Below are 7,303 nucleotides of genomic sequence, written 5' to 3'. Positions count from 1 at the left end.
CAATTGTGTGATCTTGGCTTTCAATGCCTATTTACCGAGAAGGAAGTGGTTATATCCAAGAATGATGATGATCAAGTGATATTCAAGGTATTTAGATACAACAACCTATATCTAGTGAACTTCACCTCCGAAGATGCTAATTTGAAGACTTGCCTATTCACCAAAACAATACTTGGGTGGCTATGGCATAGAAGACTTGCTCATGTTGTAATGAGCTCACTCAAGTAGCTAATGAATAATAATTTGGTGAGAGGGTTGAAGGATGTGAAGTTTGAGAAGGACAAGCTTTGTAGTGCATGTCAAGCCGGCAAACAAGTTGCAAACACTCATCCTACAAAAGCTTTCATGTCAACAACAAGAGTGCTAGAGCTCCTTCACATGGACTTATTTGGACCAACAACATACAAGAGTTTGGGAGAAAATCTTTATTGTCTTGTGATTGTTGATGACTATTCAAGATACACATGGGTATTCTTCCTTCATGACAAATCTGAAGTTGCATCATGCTTCAAGAAGTTTGCCAAGAGAGCAAAAAATGAGTTTGAAGTGAAGCTCAAGAAGATTATAAGTGACAATGGAAAGGAATTTGACAACACAAACATAGAAGCTTATTGTGATGAAGTTGGGATCAAGCATGAGGTCTCCGCAATATATACTCCTCAACAAAAGGGTTTAGTTAAGAGAAAGAACTGGACATTGATCACACTAGCAAGAACAATGCTTGATGAGTAAAACACTCCTGAAGCTCTATGGGTGGAAGCTATCAACACCGCATGCTATGCATCCAACCACCTATTCCTTCAAAAGTTTCTTAGCAAGACACCTTATGAGTTGCTCAATGGGAAGAAGCCGGACGTCTGCTTCTTTAGGGTGTTTGGTTGAAAAAGCTACATCCACAAGAAGCGGCAACACCTAGGGAAGTTTCAAAGACGTTGTGATATTGGTTTTCTTGTTGGTTACTCATCAAAGTCCAAAGCATATAGAGTATTTAATCATGCTACCGGCTTGGTTGAAGAAACATATAATGTGGAATTTGATGAATCTAACGGCTCCCAAAGAGCACATGAGAATCTTGATGATGTAGGTGATGAACCATTGAGGGAGGCTATAAAGAACATTCCGGTTGGAGACATCAAGCCTAATGATGATGAAGATGATATGCAAGTGATCAATCCACCTTCTTCATCAAGTGTGCCACAAGATGGTGATAAAGATAGAAGAGTAGAAAATGAAGACACTCATGTCTCCCATGAGCAAATGGTGACACAAGCACATGATGTTGATGCTCCACAACCTCCCCCTCAAGTGATTGATAGAAGAAATTCACCTCTACTACAAGCTCATCCACAAGATCTCATCATAGGGGGTACTGACTCGCTCTCAAAAGCTTGCTTCGTTTATTGAACATCACTCTTTTGTCTCTTGTTTTGAGCCTACTAAGGTAGAAGAAGCTCTTCAAGATCTAGATTGGATTAATGCCATGCATGAAGAGTTGAACAACTTCACTCGCAATGAAGTTTGGACTCTTGAAGAGCGACCATAAGATGCAAGGGTCATTGAAACAAAGTGGGTGTTCTGCAACAATCAAGATGATCAAGGTGTTGTTGTGAGGAACAAGGCAAGACTAGTTGCAAAGGGGTTCTCTCAAGTTGAAGGGTTGCATTTTGGAGAGACCTTTGCACTGGTTGCAAGATTAGAAGCCATTCGTATCCTCCTTGCATATGCATCACATCATGAAATGAAACTATATCAAAATGAATGTGAAAAATGCATTTTTAAATGGCTTTATAAATGAACTAGTCTATGTTGATCAACCTCCTGGGTTTGAAGACCCTAGATATCCTAATCATGTTTATAGGTTGTCTAATGTGCTATATGGGCTTAAGCAAGCCCCAAGAGCTTGGTATGAGCGTCTTCAGGATTTCCTCATTGAGAAGGGCTTCACCATTGGGAATGTCGACACCACACTATTCACCAAGAAGCTTGATGGATATATCTTCATTTGTCAAGTGTATGTTGATGATATCATCTTTGATCATCAAATGAAGATTCTTGCGAAGAGTTTGGTGAATTGATGTCGAAGGAGTTCGAGATGTCAATGATTGGAGAGCTTACATTCTTCCTTGGTTTTCAAGTCAAGCAAATGAGAGAAGGGATTTTCATCTCTCAAGAAAAGTACACCAAGGATCTTCTCAAGAGGTTCACAATGGATGAATGTAAACCAATCAAGACACCAATGCCAACTAATGGACATCTTGACCTAGATGATGGAGGTAACATGGTTGATCAAACTCTCTACCATTCTATGATTGGTAGCTTGTTATATTTAACCGCATCTAGGCCCGACATCATGTTTATTGTGTGTATGTGTGCTAGATTACATGCTAATCCTAAGGAAACTTATTTGATTGCCATTAAAAGAATCCTTAGGTATCTTAAGCACACACCAAGCATTGGCCTTTGGTATCTCAATGGAGCTATATTTGAATTAGTTGGCTATTCCGATTCGGATTATGCCGGTTGTAAAGTTGATAGAAAAAAGCACATCCGAAGGGTGCCATTTGCTTGGTAGATCGCTTGTGTCTTGGTCCTCCAAGAAACAAAATAGTGTGGCTTTATCCACTGTCGAAGCAGAATACATTGCCACGGGTGCTTGTTGTGCACAAATACTTTACATGAAACGAACTTTGCTAGACTATGGTGTAGTTCTAGAAAAGGTACCTTTTTTGTGTGATAATGAGAGTGCGGTAAAACTTGCTAATAATCCAGTTCAACACTCTCGCACCAAGCACATAGATATCCGCCATCACTTTCTTAGAGATCATATTGCTAAAAATGATATTTTATTAGAAGGTGTAAGGACCGAGGATCAATTGGCGGATATCTTCACTAAACCGCTAGATGAGGCAACATTTTGTCGATTGAGGAATGAGCTCAATGTGCTTGATTTTAGCAACTTCACTAGAAAATGAGCTTGTGTTGTCCCTTGCATTGCATTGTAATATACAACATGTTTAATCTTTGGTAATGCATATAAGACTTGTCTAACATGGTTAAGATAACCGCCGAAAAGTGTGTGAAGAAGCTTAACCTTGGATCAAACTTGACAAGCAACTAGAATTACTTTCAAGTATTGCATTGCATATGCATGAATGTTGTTTCGTCGTTTCTCTTCAATCACCCTTTTTTATTGCCTATTTTTTTAAAAAGAATTATAGCCAAAGGCAAAATATTTTGAAAAATTTAAGGGTTTGAGAGAGATCACTCACATCAGTCCCAATTGGTGTTCATTTGGATCTTATTGAAGTTGAGACTCGATTGAGAACAGGCAGCTCGAAGGACTTTGAAGAATTGCAGAAAAGGAGTGACTGGACGCTGGACCGGACTCTTCTCCTCTGCGTCCGGTCAGTTCATAGGAGGTGAACCATGCTGCGAAGGAGTGACCGGACGCTAGAACAGTGTTCTCCCTGCGTCTGGTCAGAAGGTGATCCTACGTCTAGTCAAGCGAAGACGATGAAGACAGGATCAATCAGACTCTGGCTGCGTCCGGTCATGGCTCCAGGGGATTTAGACCTCTCTGGAGTCGATTGGACTTTGGGTGGCAGCGTCCGGTCGTGGCCACTGGAGTGTCTGGTCAATAGTAATCGTGCGGGATCCGGATTCTTCTCTGTCTCCTTTTCTATTCCATCCGGGGCCACCATATAAGCCAACCACCATACGCGCCGCCCGACCTAACCCGTGCCCACACCGACATCGCCATCACATCTCCACTGCGACGCGCTCCTGTGCCCTAGCTGCGCCGCTGCGCCATCTTCTCCAGTGCAGTCTCCCGCGCCGCTGTGCTGCAGCGCTGTGCCCGCACCACTGCTCCGCCTACGCTCGTGTCACTGCGCCACGCCGTCGCGACCTGCCTACGCCGCTGTGCCCGCACCACCTTGCACGCATTGCTCCACACCATCGTGCCATGCTGCAGCGTCGCTGAGCCCTGCTCCAGCGCCGCCACCAGAGCCTTACCGAAACCCTAGCTGCATCTCCATGGTCGATTCACCGCACAGTGCCAACCCTAACCGTTGCTGATCCAGTGGTTCCCTGATTCATTCATCTTCTCGTTGATTCACTGATTCGTCAGGTAGCAAGCCATCGTCTCTAATTTCGTACCTATTGCTTGCTTCTTAGGGTTTCATATCTCTAGATGAATATCATAATTATTTATATATCCGATCTATTCCATCGTGCAACAAGTCGGTGTTGTTGAGGTCTCATTGGTAGTTGTCAATCAACTCAGGGCCAAGCTCACGAGTATGGATGAAGGCCAAGCCTCGGAAGTGTCAGTGATAGTTGTTTCTTGGCAGCAGATCGTTCTAGATGGCTCAAGTCAAGAACACCGAAGGTGGTCCAGGTGACGAGGATCCGAGGCCTCCGCCTCGCGTGCCTTCTGATGTGAAAGGCAAGGCGACGAAGAAGATCACATTGAAGAAGTGGAAGTTTGCAGATGCTGATACAGCAAGAGTAGCCGCAGTTGTAGCCGCCGTAGAGCGTGCAGAGAGAGGAGGTGCTAGGAGTGGAGTTCAGATTGCAGATCTACTTTCACTAGCACAGAGGACAACAATAGAGCAGGTTGAGCGTCGTCATGGTGGTCTAGCTAGGACTATCATGCTTGAGGGACGGCGTGTTGCTTTGGAAGAGACTCAGACTCAGGGGGAGCCAACAGAGTAGTTAGAGGGCACCTAGTAGGACGAGTAGACTAAGGAGACAGAGCAGGCACCTTAGCCACAGTTACGCTGCTCTGGTCATACCCGTACCTAGGTGACACCGAGGGCAGAGACACAGCGAAGGGGTTCTCGTCCACCTCCTAGACCATAGGGTCCACCATCAGTGACTCACCTAGATTTGAGGGCCGCCATGGCCAAGCAGGTGCAATAGCTTAGATTTGAGCAGTTTTAGGAGTGGTTCCCACCAAGGAGGGATGAGTGTGCTTTTGAGGGGTTCTATACACCACTACAGGAAGATTTTTACAATGCATATCTTAACAGTGGGGTGGCTTTTAGATCACAGCAAGTATGCTTTATTGAGGCTATTGTAGCAACTGTAGGAGAGCAGATCCATGCTCACCTTTCTACCTGCTAGGGCTGACAGATTTACTTGGACGGACAGGCAGATATGTTCCATCTTGGGTTCGTCAGTTCTATGCTTCACTGTATATTGACCTAGGCCACAGATTCATTCACTTTGCTTTCAGAGGTCGTGACTACAGGCTGATGAGCTTCAGCCTCCTAGACGCCCTCATGGCGGTCTTGTGCCTCCTATAGATCTAGTCTGATAGTGCTTCACAGAGCCATTTGGCGAGGGGTCGAGCAGAACTCCTAGGGATCTTACTCCTACTGTCAGGCTGCTAGATGCTATCATGAGGAGGACCCTGCTACCAAGGATGGGATATCGTGAGGGCCTGATTCGTATTTAGTTATGGCTATTGAATGCCCTAATGCAGCAGATTGTCTTTGATGTTGGGGATGTCATTCTTTCAGAGATGGAGGATACCCTAGCAGAGGGATTTAGAGGACATAGGACGCTGCCGTATGCTCACTGGATTATATTTTTGATTCACAGGGCAGTTACAGTGAGGCCTTCAGAGATGTTGGCAGAGTATTCTGGTGCTACTACCAAGTTCCCTACATATAACTTGACTCAGATGCTCCGTCACACTAGGCCGAGGGCACCTAGCCAGCCAAGCCGTCGCCCAGAGGTGCCAGAGACTGCAGCCCAATAGGATGAGACTATCAGGGGCATTGCAGCTACAGAGGAGTAGTTAGATGCTCAGGAGGAGGGTATGGTTGAGAGCGACCCCAGCAATAGTACTAATGATGACTACCAGGACATCCCTTAGATGCCTGCATGACGACATGACCATGAGGCCGGTAGTTCTAGTTTAGCTTCACCTGCACCGCAGACAGACTCCACTCTACTTGCTATCCTTGAGCGGATGAGGCAGGACCAGGATCGCCAGGCCTAGGAGACAGCAGCTACTTTTGCACAGTTTCAGTCTAGACAAGATGAGTTTCAACGACAGCAGCAGGCTATACAGCAGCAACAACAAGCCATGCAGCAGCAGCTCCTCTTGTAGCAGCAGTTACTTGGGTTTATGCAGCATGTCATCTCTGCTATTGGAGCTCCACCACCATAGCTTACTCCCTAGCTTGGTCAGCCTACCACCACTTCATAGACTCTAGTTGTATAGCCCAGTGGGCTTTAGAGTCAGGGATAGCCAGCGCCACAATTTACTTCACCTACAGAGTAGGTGTCCTAGTGGTTTGCCTCGCCAGTGCTAGTCCCGTAGTTCACACCTCTTCAGACGGGCTTCACATTGGCTCAGACTTCCTCGCTGCTTGTGCTAGATACCTCAATCTCTAGGAGCCTCGGTGCAACATTCAGTGAGTTGACAGGGCAGCCTACTCCACCATATCTACATTCCTCTGGTCCTTCCACAGTTGCACCCATTACGGGGACTACAAAGATGCTCCCTTCTTCAGTTGCATCATCAGAGCTGCCTGCCATAGTCATACCTATAGAGTCACAGGCCACACCAGTCCCTGATCTGACCCAGACCGCTTTAGTGTCGCTTCTAGCTATAGAGGGTTAGACTGCTTAGAGCTCAGGATCAGATGATGATGGCACACAGTTCTAGCTTGCTCCTCGCACCTCAATGCCCAACTCGTCCGCTGCAGCCCCACCGATAGACCCTTAGGTTTTGGTGTTTGACGCCAAAGGGGAGAGGGTAGACTTAGGGGGAGCGATATATTTAGGGGGAGTCTATCTATTATATTTGGCTTTTTATGTGTGATACACTATTATGCATTCATGTGTTTACTTTCATGCATCGAACTATATTTATGTGATTGTGATATTCATATGATATGTGACATGTGTGCTGCCTACTTTGAATTAATTATATGTCATATCACTTGTGTTATGCTCATTTGCTTTGCTTCCATATTTTACTCTGATACAAATGAGCTTTATTACTTGTACTCATGCTTATTTTATATCTATTGAGTACATCATGTTGGCTTGGGTCATATAAGCTTGCCTAACTCTTTTGTTCTTATTGTCAAAAGCATATATGAACCAAGCATGTTGAAAACCTCATCTCTTTCACATACTTGAGGTTGTATTGTCATCAATCACCAAAAAGAAGGAGATTGAAAGCATCTAGGCCCATAGTTGGATTTTGGTGATTAATGACAATACATGATTACTATGACTAACATGTGTTTTGCAGATGCAATTAAGTTAGGTCATGGTAATG

This window comes from Miscanthus floridulus, chromosome 19 (assembly GCF_019320115.1).
Source record: "Miscanthus floridulus cultivar M001 chromosome 19, ASM1932011v1, whole genome shotgun sequence".
Lineage (NCBI taxonomy): Eukaryota > Viridiplantae > Streptophyta > Magnoliopsida > Poales > Poaceae > Miscanthus > Miscanthus floridulus.
Note: the sequence above shows the minus strand (reverse complement) of the source record.